The sequence below is a fragment of the Scophthalmus maximus genome, chromosome 1 (assembly GCF_022379125.1).
Source record: "Scophthalmus maximus strain ysfricsl-2021 chromosome 1, ASM2237912v1, whole genome shotgun sequence".
Lineage (NCBI taxonomy): Eukaryota > Metazoa > Chordata > Actinopteri > Pleuronectiformes > Scophthalmidae > Scophthalmus > Scophthalmus maximus.
Window position 1 is genome coordinate 11,665,433 of NC_061515.1, and position 12,922 is coordinate 11,678,354.

Sequence of the window (12,922 nt, forward strand, 5' to 3'; positions counted from 1 at the left end):
TGCGTGGAAATATTGATGTATATTCTACTGCCTTTGTGTAATCCGATGAGCGAGCCAGTATGTTAGTGCCACCTCAGCATCACCGGTGGAATAAATCACTTGTGGTTCGGAACGGCAGGGATTACAGCAGCATTCTTCGCTGCTCAGTCATGATGTAAACTCAGCTCATCCAAGTGGATATCTGGACTAGTTGGATTTGTGTGTGTATGCGTGTGTGTCTTGGCCGAGTATCTAGACAGGATGAGCATCACAGTAAGCCTTTAGGAATCAGGAAGATAGTTCCCGGGATGCCTGGAATTCCTTCCGGAAACCTTGATGTCTGACATAGAGGGTGAATTAGAGTCAAGTGTGTGTGCGTGTGCGTGTGTGTGTGTGTGTGTTAGAGAGAGAGAGAAGAGAGGGAGAGAAAGTGACAATTACATCTAGTATCTTCCCTTCTCTCTCTGCCTTGTGAGGTAAGAGTCGGCTGTATCTGCTCACATGACTAGAATTATGGGACAGTTACTCAGAGAAGCCTATTATGGTATAAGGACACAACACGTCTGACTCCCATAGACAGAGACAGTTACAAGACTGCATGTGATAGGAATCAGGCTGTTCCACTGTTATCAGGAGAGAATGTGATGATGCTGTGGATTCCTCGGATACCAAAGTGGTCAGGTTTATCCCCTCGCTATAAACGAGCGTTGCAGACATTTACCTAATAGCAGTCTGAAGTGCAATAAAACAAGATATATGATTCGCCATTACAATCATGAAGTCATGTAGAGGGGAAAAAGAATCAGGTACGCAGATTAAAGGAACGCAGAGAAGAGAGCAATAGAGGCTGAATCTGTCTGTAACTGTCACAGCTATTAGTTCAAACCCCATTAACAGAGTGTTGACACCAGAGACAGACAAGAATATTTCACCACACTAAAAAAACACTCTTTTCATCGCTGTGGTCATAACTGATCAAACAACTTGTTAACAAGTCAGCCATGTAGACAAATTATCTAAACCACTTTATTTTGAGGTGGAGGAAAGTGAGTGCACCCAAAGTAGTAATCTAAACAGTGTGTGTTCACCACCACGATATGGTTGGTCAAAGCTAAACAAGAAAGAGTATATTGATGAATAATTACAGCACACAGTTTGGGCCATAATTCACCCTAATTCGCTGTTGTTTCTTTTTCAAATAAATGTGGCATACTGTGCGAAGTCTCATGTTTCCTGAGCATTTTTAACCAAAGGCATCGTGTTCCCATATCTCAAAAATTCAGGACGTTCTTCGGTAGTTTTTTTTACTGCACTTCCATTAAGTTGGAGGACTACCAGAAGACAGATAAACAATAAAAAAGTTCAAAAGTTGATCCCATGTTTCCCATTATGTAGTCCATCGTGTATGTCATGCCCACATCTGTCGAACTACATGGCAGCAATTTATAAAACCAACAAAAATGGGGGGGGGGGGGTCATAAGCCCAATCTTAGATAACCGCTATGACAACATCATCAGGGTTATTACCTTAGTTACAAAGCTCCTGTCGAGACATACAGTAGAAGACATTACATAACTGTTTTCACAGTTTGGTCTTTCGGAGAAGACTTGTAAATGGATCTTTATGCATTACATCAGTGACGTGTATCCTTTTCACTCGGTTCACACAATCTTATTACTGATAGATATGGTGGTCAAAACTATGAAATAGATTATCGGTTTGTTGGTGTGTATCTGTCCTTTATTTGGTTGTACAGAAGCTAAGACAATGGACGGGGATCAGGTTCACAAGGCTGACACATCAGGAACTGTTATTTAAAGGATGCCAGTGGTGGCACAGAGGCGGGCTCACACTGGAACGTCAGAGTTGTGAAGATAGAAAGAATGACTAACACACGGTTACTTAACTTCCAATCTACATTTTAATGCATGTTGGCAAGCAACCAATTAATTTGTCTAGCTCTGATTTGTCTGCTTCATCCCTGTTTCCCACTGCTGGAAACCTGCAGCATGAGATATTGTCCATTCGTTATTTTTTTTGTCATTTTCTCTTTCTGCTGGCTTTGTGGTGCCAATATATTCTACTCTTTTGTCTTTTATATTCAGAAGAAACCGTCAACAAATCATTTTTTTATCACCCAGAATGCTTTGGAAAGAATCCCTCAGTCACCAGTTCCCACATCTCACCTACAGTGACCCATGGGGGACAATAGTTGCATTCAACAAGGAATAGTTGGCATCAAACTGAAAACTTGTGAAGAGGGTGAAAGGATGTTTCCTAAATTGCTCTGCTTTAAATTCACGGTCCCATCAAGACATTCAGGGTCACTTTGCCGGCGGCCCCAGTTCAATTCTGCTTTTACATTTTGTTTTCCAGTGACAACACAAAGACACGAACATCTGGCCAAGTGCAACCTCCAACTATCTATTTTACAACATGGACATCACTTCAGAGGCTCGAAGAACTTGATGGATTTCAGTCTTCAGATGAGCGAATGCAGTGTCTGCGTTGGAATCAAGGTCATTTTCTGTTTTTCCTAATGAACTGGCACTTGTGACGAATGCTTTGATCTCAAAATGAACTACTGATCATCCATTGTGTATAAATGTGTGTGTGTGCGCGTGTGTGTGTGTGTGTGTGTGTGTGTGTGTGTGAGCTATCTGTCACTTGAAGGCTCCCAGCGCTATTATAACGAGCATACGGTTGGCGTCACACGCAGCTCATATTAACCCTTTGGCTCTTTCTGTGTCTGTAAGATTGTGTATTTGTATCGTCTTCCCTCTATCTTTCCAAAAGTACACACACATTTCTATGTACACATGCAAGTGTCCGCGTCCACAGCGAAGCCATGGCTAATCTAAGTGTTTTACTCATGTTTTAATGTCTAATTATGTGCAGTGAGTCAGGGAGAGAATGAGGCAAAGTCTCTGGCTCAGAGCTATAACTCCAGTACCGCCTCACTCTCCTCATCTATGATCCATCTTTATCAAGCCTGCACCCTCCGGTTGCTGTCCAAAATTTCTGCGGTCAGTGCCCTGAGAGATGTCAGCTATACACCCAGAAAACTCCCTCACATTCCACACAGCTGCTCAATAAGGACTATTCATGGCCCGCACTATGCAAGTGGCAGGCAGTAACAGAACAGAACATTGTGGTTACCCGTGGTTATTCCATTTGTAAGGCTTAGCCAGAGGTGAGCAAACTTCACAAAGTCCCTTACTAATTTCACAGGGAAATTTAGAGCAGAAGAAAAAAAAATCTCATAGACACAATGAGATGCTTCAACCAGTCTCTGAAGAATGTCAGTCAAACGTCCCAACGGTCCCACCCTCCCCTCCCCACTCGAATCCCTCTCTCCTGCTAGAACAAGATCCATGAGTTGCTCTGGCAGATATCTAACCTGGCAAGTGTGTGTGTGTGTGTGTGTGTGTGTGTGTGTGTGTGTGTGTGTGTGTGTGTGTGTGTGTGTGTGTGTGTGTGTGTGTGTGTGTGTGTGTGTGTGTGTTCTTGCTTGCATGTGTTCCTTGGGCTGTCCCAGAGGGGGTACCCATCTCGTCTGTGAGTCACAGGCAGGGTCTGTGTCTGTGTGTGAGTCCGTCAGAACACATCAGCATCAACATCCTCTCTTTCACCTCAAGCGGACAACACACACACACACACACACACACACACACGCAAACACACACACACACACACACACACACACACACTCCTCTTGCATTGTACATCGTTAAACTTCCCCAGGGCTATGTGCTATCCCCCATATCCCCTCAAGCTCTGACCCCAGTTTCTCTCCACCCTTCGCTTTCCATGTGAGACAGGCCATTTACTCACACTAGACAACTGCTAGCATATGCAACATCGCCTGGGAAACACATGGAGCTGATCGGGACTGAATAAGACATTTCGTAACACATATTTGACAAAGTATAATAGGTGTAAGGCATATAGGCTCCCTTTTTAACGCTCTTTTTTTATTGCCACAAATTTTCTCTTATCAACTCAGAAATTGTTGTGTTGCTTGCTGCAAGAAGACACTTAACACTACAGTTTACCGTAAACAATGTCCCATTGTTATGAGCCCAACTCTGAAAACTTTCCAGTTATAGAAATGTAGGGACAAAAGAGAGCAAATACACAAAGGAGTTACTGATATGCCCCTTTAAGAATGTGAAGAAAAACAATGAAACCAGATAGTCACACATTTAATCAAACATCTACATTAATAAAAAAAATAACAACAGGAAATTTCCCTTTTTTTTAAAAGAAAAAAATATGATCCTCTGTTTTTGCAGAATGGTAAAACACAAATTTGTAAATTGTGGTTGGGATTTTTACATACTTGCACAACAATATTGTTTTCCAGGAAGTTAAAAATAATAGGGATTTGAACTGAGTAAAAAGACGAACATGTGATCTGTTGGTGTAAATGAAACATCTGTGATGAACAGACACAAGGATGGACAAAAAACAGGGAAATAGACAAAAGGAAAGAGAGTGAGGTGACAGTGGGGCAGACAGACGAACACAGACAGAGACAATGAAGTGTGGAGGAAACGGAGAGAGACAAATAAACAGAGAGAGAGAGAAAGAAAGAGAGAGACAGTGGAGCATCAGAGAGGCGGACTGTGGAGTGGACAGAACGGCTTTACTCTTCGGCTGAGAGTCATTGTCATTCTATGACACTGATGAATTGTACATTAGCGTGTGAGGGCCTGACATGACATATGACAGACACAACTCATTTGTTTTTGCTCTTTCACCTTCTCATGATTTCTCTTTGACCAAAATGCAGCGCTGACATCTTTTTCCGTTTTTGTGTGTTATATATTGGTCTCTTTATGTAGCGTCACCATGTGAATGTGTGACTTCAACCACCAAAGCACAGTTCACCACATAAAGGATAGGATATTTTTAGTGAATCACAAATCTATACGTGTGTGTGTGTGTGTGTGTGTGTGTGTGTGTGTGTGTGTGTGTGTGTGTGTGTGTGTGTGTGTGTGTGTGCGTGTGCGTGTGTGCGTATGCGCGTGTGCGTGTGTGTGTGCGTGTGTGCGTGTGTTTAGAAGAGAATAAAAGAGAAGTTGACAGCACTGCAGACTGCAGAGGCCACACTACACTGTGAGTGTTAGGTGAGAGCCTCTGTATGGACGCGTGTCCTTGTTTGGAGTGTACCTCATTCTAGTGTGTTGTTTAACAAAGGGTCTCTCTCTCTCTCTCTCACACACACGCACACGCACACACACACACACACACACACACACACACACACACACACACACAAAGTGGTATCAATGGTTTTATAGCACATGGAAAAGGAGTGTTTGTGTGGTGGGTGAAAGCCTCATCCCAAGGTCTTCCATCCATTGATTGTTCTTCATTCTTGCTAATAATTTCCACACTGCATATGTCCGTGACTGTTCCTGGCTTGTGATTTGGAGTTTTGTGTAGACAGGGCCATGCATAGGGGAAAGTGTCTTAAACCTGGCTAAGCTCTGGGTTTCCGGTTCACTCTCTGCAGCTCTGCTGACTGAGTGGAAGTCAGTTATTGGCCTTGTTCTTGTCTTTGTTGACTCACCCAGGCAGCCAGCGTGTATGTGCACAAAAATAGCAGGGGGATCCTTTGTGCGTATGAGGTATCCTCCTGATGTGGTGGCACAGTGCCACTTAAGCAACTTAGAGCCGGGAAACACTGGGATTGCCCAGCCTATCCATCCAGTAATAAGTGGATCACCGTGTGTCCAAGGAGGCCCGGCCGAGTCCTCCACTAACTAATACCCTAATTGGATTAGTGTGTGTGTGTGTGTGTGTGTGTGTGTGTGTGTGTGTGTGTGTGTGTGTGTGTGTGTGTGTGTGTGTGTGTGTGTGTGCGTGTGCGTGTGCGTGTGCATGTGCGTCTGTGTGTGTGTGCGTGTGTGCGTGTGCATGTGCGTGTGCGTGCGTGTGTGTGCGTGCGTGCGTGTGTGAAAAGTGTTAGTGAGGGTTTCCCCAGCTCACCGTGTCCCCGGTGTGCATAGTAAAGCTGCTGGAGTAAGACGTGTGTCTGACATCAATCTCTAAGACAGTTGTCGGGTTGGTGTTGTGACCCGGTGTGATTCGTTTGTTCTGGATGCCACGACAACACTAAGTTGGAGGTTCCATCAGGGAACACACGCATGACGTCACTGGGCAACAAAGACAAAAGACACGGAGAGGAAAAGATTAATTTACCTGACAGGATCCAACAGAGCAAGTTGATATGTTCTAACTGTTGCTGAAATCAAGCAGGAGTTTTAATAAGAATGGATGGAGCCTACCGTGTGGGACAGCCCCGAAAACCCCACTAAATGCAAGAAAACATTTCTGCTACCAGGATTACATTACTCACTTAGCAATTAGTGTTTTTTTTGGCATCGGATGGATTTTCTCTGGCATCAGGGTGGATCAGTGGTTCTGTCTTCTCATGTGATAGGGTTCTGAGGTCTACAGGTAGTTTCTCTCACTCACAATACAAAGACTTTGGTAGTAGTAGGTAAACTGGAATCTTTAAATTGGCTATAGCTGAACCTCGGTAACTACAATTGTATGCTCTGAGTGACCAACTCAGCAACAACAAACTATCACAAAGACTGCTCTTATGCATCATTGACAGGCTGTTGTATCATTATTGACGATGTTCATGGAGAGAAGGCATGTTCGTCTACACACTTCTACGTCTAGACTAAAATAGTTAGTTAAGGCTTGAGCTTAAAGCGAGGCCTTGAACTATGTCTCTTTGATACTAATGGCTCAACACCCATGCAAGAACAATAACATGTTCAACTCTGACATGCATGATGCATTGTGATTTATGTTAAAGAACTTTCCACGTATCTGCCCTTGGTGGTGTTATGCAATAACGCTATAATTTTAAAAAGTCTCCCTTCTGTCACCTGACCAATGCAATAAAGTAAAAAAATGAATTTGTTCCTGCTGTGTTAGCATGTGTGGGCGAATGAGAGGGGGCAGGGATACAGAATGTGCCGATCCATAAGCCCCATTGACAAAAAAACTTCTGTTCCTCAACCGGAAAATGCAATGGAGGAGAAACTCTCAAACTGGATGTCCTCAGACTAGTTCAAATACACACAGCAGGCAGGCAGAGACGTCAATACTCAATTTTGGCAATAGAAACATCTGAGAGTGCACTGAACAGCAGACAAACAAGATAGTTTGAAAAACATAAAAGTTTATCACATGCTGTTTTCCTTATTTTTAACAATTATCAAATGTCACAATGACATGTTTTTTAACATTCATAACCAATGGACAGTATTTATACGAGGCTTCACTAAAATTAAAGCATAAGCAGACACTTGTGATTAATTAATTTACACTAAAAGAATAAAATAATAAGCTGTTAACTGAAAGTTAAGTAATTAAGATGAGTTTAACGGTTAAATTTGAAAGCCTCAATGGAGTCAGTACAATAATCAAGTTTCGATGCAACAAAGACCTGAATTAGGGGCACCTGCCTTAGTGTTTACTGGTGTTAAAGGGCCCATGTTATGCCCCATTTTACACAAGTTACATTGGTTTTCAGGTGTTTGCACTACATGTCTTTGCCATTCATTGTCAAAACACCTCAAGGATCAAGCCACACAGCCCCCTCCTCTTTCTGTATAAACAGCCCTGTAAGACTATGGTCGATTCCAGCGCTTTCCTGCTCACTCCTCGCCCCCCCCCCCTCCCTTTGTGTACCGCAAAGCCCTGCCTTGCTCCGCCTTGCTCCGCCTTGCTCCGCCTCGCTCCGCCTCGCTCCTCCCCGGGTCTGCTGCGCAACTACGGCGTTGTGCTCCCATGACAACAGTCGCACGTGACAAGGCACATACACGACGTAGAGACCCGGGAGGCACAGCGAACACGTTCTCCATAATTACACACAGAGCACAAGGGGTTGGGCGATAGAATGATAACGATATGTATCGCAATAGACACGTTATCAATAGAAAATGTGATCGATAGAACGTTTGGATAATTGTTTTGTCCTCGTTGGAAGAAACCAGAGCAAAGAGTCTAGCTACGCCGGCCGGCCGCGAGTCTAGCTACGCCGGCCAGCCGCGAGTCTAGCTTGGCCATGCCCGCGGTCGTCCTTCGCTTGCGGGGAGAAAATGATGGCGTAGACGCGATCTGTTTTTCCGCACTTCAAGGGGGGAGGTGCTGCTCAGGTTGGGGGCATGGTCGCCCCAGTAGCAGGAGTCAACTTACGTCACTTGACGCCCGGGCTGTGAACGGCTCGTTTACAGACGTCTGCACGATCAACCCAAACCACGAATCAACGACTCATTGTTTTCTTTTCATTCTCCGTGGGCTGGCAGACACCCCAGATAACCAAATATATGTGGAGGCAGGCTGAAAAGGTGCCCGGAGCATAATATGGCCCCTTTAATATCGCGTTGGGCCAATTAATATTCCAGTCCTCTCAAAATGTAGGAGCAGTGAATCACAACATTCAATATACAGCAGGCAAACAGACCTCTCATTTCATAATTTGAGATTTGACACACTTTATAATACAGCTAGGTATCATCAGCGTAGCAGTGAAAATTCTATCATTTGGCCACGAGAAAAGCAGAGGACCAAGTACAAAGCCCTGGGGTACACCATATGTCATATCAGAATTGTTGATATAGTATTATCATAGGAGACACAACAGGTGAGGGGTAAGGCCAGAGATGCCAAATTTGCCTTCAAATCGGTCAAGGAGTATAAAATGATCTATGGTATCGTAAGCTGCACAGATCTAATAAGAGTAGCACAGAGGTGGAATATCTGAGTCCATAGAAAGAAGAAGATCATTTACAACTGTAGTAAGTGCCGTTTCAAGGGTGTGACAGGCCCTGAAGGCAGACTGAAAAGCTTCAAACAGATTATTGTTAGTAAGCCAAAAGCTGTAGAGACACAACACTTTTCAGGATGGAAAATGGATCTGAAGAACAAACCTACAAGCTACTAGAGCAACAGAATATGTCATGTAGGGCAGAGAGAAAGAACAATTTAAACAGACTACAGCATGCAGCAGGTGTTTGTCCTTCTTTTACAGAATAAATATTTTCCAGTTTGTTTATTACTGTCTTAATAGCAGAGTCAATACATTAACCATTTTGAAAATGCTTCAGATGTGCTCCCATTGGACACCTCTCTGTCAATCATCATATTAAAACCCACCCCATTTTAGATAAATGGTTGTAATTGGCCCGACCAAATTCAAGATGAATGGAAATCGGACTGATAATGAAACGGTCATCATGCTTTAAAAAAAACAAACAGTAATTCAATGTTTTAATGACTTTGTTGTAGACTTTGTCACCTTACTTATGCCTTTACCCCTGTCATAACTACATTGTCGTCTACAGAACTTTGTCGCTTAAAGCTATTAAGTGATCATAGGGACTATTTTTTCAAGAGAGGGAGACTTCCAAGTTTAAAGTTTAAAGTTTATCAAAACCAGGGGAAAAAAACTAAAATGAGTCTAAATATGGTTTTGGAATTTGGGCAAACTAATCCTGTAAAATTACAGCGTACAAAACGGTTTGATGTATAGTTTAACTATTGTTTGGACACAACATTTCACTGATCTCTTCAGGACACACTGACACAAAATAAGCATAGAGTGTTTGTTAACAATAAAACACATTGTGATTGAAAGAGTCACAGGGCAGTTCACAGATAAGGACACCGGTTAGAATATGAGTGTGCTTGTGTGTGTTTGTGTTTTTAAGCACTTTACAGTATGTGGCTTGTTACCACAGATCTTTTCATGGCACACAATTTTTTTGAATCCCCAAAAGTTATGTGATTTACAAAACCAACAAAAAGACTGAATGATAAAGGACCAAAGTAAACTTAAAATGGGAAATGTAGAACTAAATTATTTAGAAAATAAACACAATTGAACCCCCCACCCCCAAAGAAATCAAACTCAAACTCAGATCACATACAATTTTTCAAAACTTTTTGCTAAACACATCGGCTTGTTGTATGTTTGTTTTTTGTTCAAATACTTTGCCAAACACTTGCAGGAATCTCCATTAAAAAAAACGCATTTTAAAAAATTGTCATTGGAAGAAAACGAAAGAAAACGGCCTTAAATTTGTAAAATGCCACAACAGTGCTTATTTTTTTCATGGTTGTGTAATGTAAGATTTGATGATCTGTTCCTTATTATGTAAAAAAAAAGACTTGACAGCTGTGAGGCTGTGCAATCACACTAAGAAATACAAATTTGTTCTTTTTAGCGTGGGCTGCGTGACATCATTTGGGGGGGAAAAATGTACTGTGTCTATCTCCCTTGGAAACAGGATGTTTTTTCATTTGAAAAGAAGCCCACTGAGGCCCCTCAACTTTCTAGTCTATGTGCGCACACGCAAAAAACCACACACACACATTCACAGCTATACTTCAAAGACGCACAGCCTTTGCCATTGAGAGGAGAGGCTTAGCCAATCAGAGGGAGAAGGGCAAGAGAGGAGGAAGTAAGTGTGGTCACACTGTATTTGTTCATCATCAGCGCTGACATAAATAACTCTGTCAGAGAGTAAACAACACATCCCATTCATAAAAAAAGAGACAGTGAACGCCTACTCTCCTACAGTGGAACGAGAGGGGAATCAAGAGATAAAGACGGAAAGAAAGAGACAGACAAGTGCACAGAGAGACAGATATTGTACAGAGACAGACACGATGAAGATCGACCAAAACACGAAACATAGACAAAAAGAAAGTGATAAAAGACGAGCGTGAGGCGTGGGGCCGCAGTTTGTGTGAGAAAGAAATACCTGATGATGACATCACATCTCCGTCACTTCTGGTTCCATCTCTTTGGTTTGGAAAACACCAGAAGCCTACGTCACATGTTGAGACGCCACTTTCCAGCCCTCACTCGTTCTCAGTAATTCACGCGCACACAATGACACATACACACACTCATAAACGAATATACATATGTGCTTAGCACAGATGAACTTAGAGAGTAAGCTTGAGCAACACGGCACTGTATGTATCCATGGAGTCACCAGCTGTTTCCCAGCCCACACGTTTTGCCATTACACCAAACGGCTTTACACACACACACACACACACACACTCTTTTAACTTTGTCAATTTACATACATCCCGCATGCCCCGTGTGTGTGTGTGTGTGTGTGTGTGTGTGTGTGGGTAAAGTGTGTGTGTGTGTGTGTGTGGGGGGGGGGGGGGGGGGGGGGGGGGGGGGGGGGGGGCGTATTGGAGTGGTGAGCAATGCACAGTCTGTCTGAAAGAGGAAGTGATGCAAGTTGCAGTGGAAGGTCTATTCTTAGAAAAGAGCGGAAGTGTCCATTTCACTTCTCTTTCAAGGATTAGCAGATAGATAAAATACAGAAACACACAAACACACACACACAGAACCATGAAAGTGCAAACTTTCTTGACAAAAACACCTACACACATCTTTGAAAATAAAAAAAGCTTCATCTTCACAAGCAGGTAATGTTCTACCAGCCAACACACTTACACTCACTTTCATCCATGCAGGAGAGCAGCTAAATGAAGTCCATGTAGACAACAGGTGTTACCAAGTTAGGTCATGAGGTACAGAAACACGCACACACTCTTTCAAATCTCCATCACCTAACCAGCCAATCAGAAATGTTTTAACCCTCCCTTCTGAAATACCCCCCAGTGCGAACCAGGTGATAATTAAGCTGTGTCAATGTAATACTGATGTCATATGATTGTCATGGCACTGAGAAGCGTGTGGGTGTTTTCACTTCCATTTACATCACATGGCGACAGGATGAAACTGACAAGTGAGACTCGAGTGGGCGACCCTGTCACTACCTTGATCATTGGACCACAAACCGACTCACTCACCAGCCAAACAATTTAGATAAAAAAGTTGGCAGTTTTTCTGGGCAATCCCGGTCCTGCAGTTTAAACCTCAATCCCCACAGGGCTGAGTGAGTATCGACAGAATTGTGGCTTGGTTCTCATGCAACATGATTAGTGGCACGTAGGTGGTAGTCAGTTTGTTCATTGTTTTCATTTTCCACTCAATCTCAAGATTTAAGCCAATTTGATATCATTAAAATTCCATGAGGTGATTCTTTTTTGGGGCATAGGGAAATCAATGAAAACTGCTTGAATGCTGAATGCTTACCTGTGATAAGGGGTGTTCCAACAATTTACAGCACAGAGTCCACCCATGCAGCCTGTGTTAACAGTTGTATAAAATCTCTGTGGCTCTGAAGCAGCTTTGCCAAGTCTGTCAAAAAATGACTTTAGTGATGTCACATAAGGAGACTAAAACCCTGCAAAAACAAACTGTGAGATATTGGGGTTCTCCAGGCATGGATGGTCTAATGAATTATACCAGTAAATTGCATTTTTGAGATTAACATGCACTCAGGCACTAAAAGTCAGGATATCTCTGCCTTTTCTTTTTACCGTTAATTTTTAAAATCTTTCTACTTTGGTCGCCAAAATTGTGAGTGCCCTTTTAATGGGTTAAAGCATAATGAACAGCACAATGCAGAGTGTAAGTTAATAGCCAAAGAGGATGCACCAGTAGAGGTAAGGAGGATGGAGAGAGAGAGAGAGAGAGAGAGAGGATATTTTCGATGCAGAATTTTAATGATTTCTTTTTTTCAGAAACAAATACAAACTCTAACACATAAGCAAACCCACACAAGCAAACAACACACACACACACATTTAGCACAGGCAGAAGGCCAATCCCCCAACAACCCTGGGGAGTTCCTCTGGGAGGGTTAATGGACGTACTCACTCACCCTGATACTTTCCTTCCCCCCTTAAATTCATCTTCCACTGCCCCTGTCCTCCCACTCCCCTCTTTTTCCCACTCCACTAGTGTTTTCCACCCCAGTGGAAACAAGGAGGGTTAGGTGGCTGTGCACCAGCGTCTTCAGTGTACACAGGAAAATG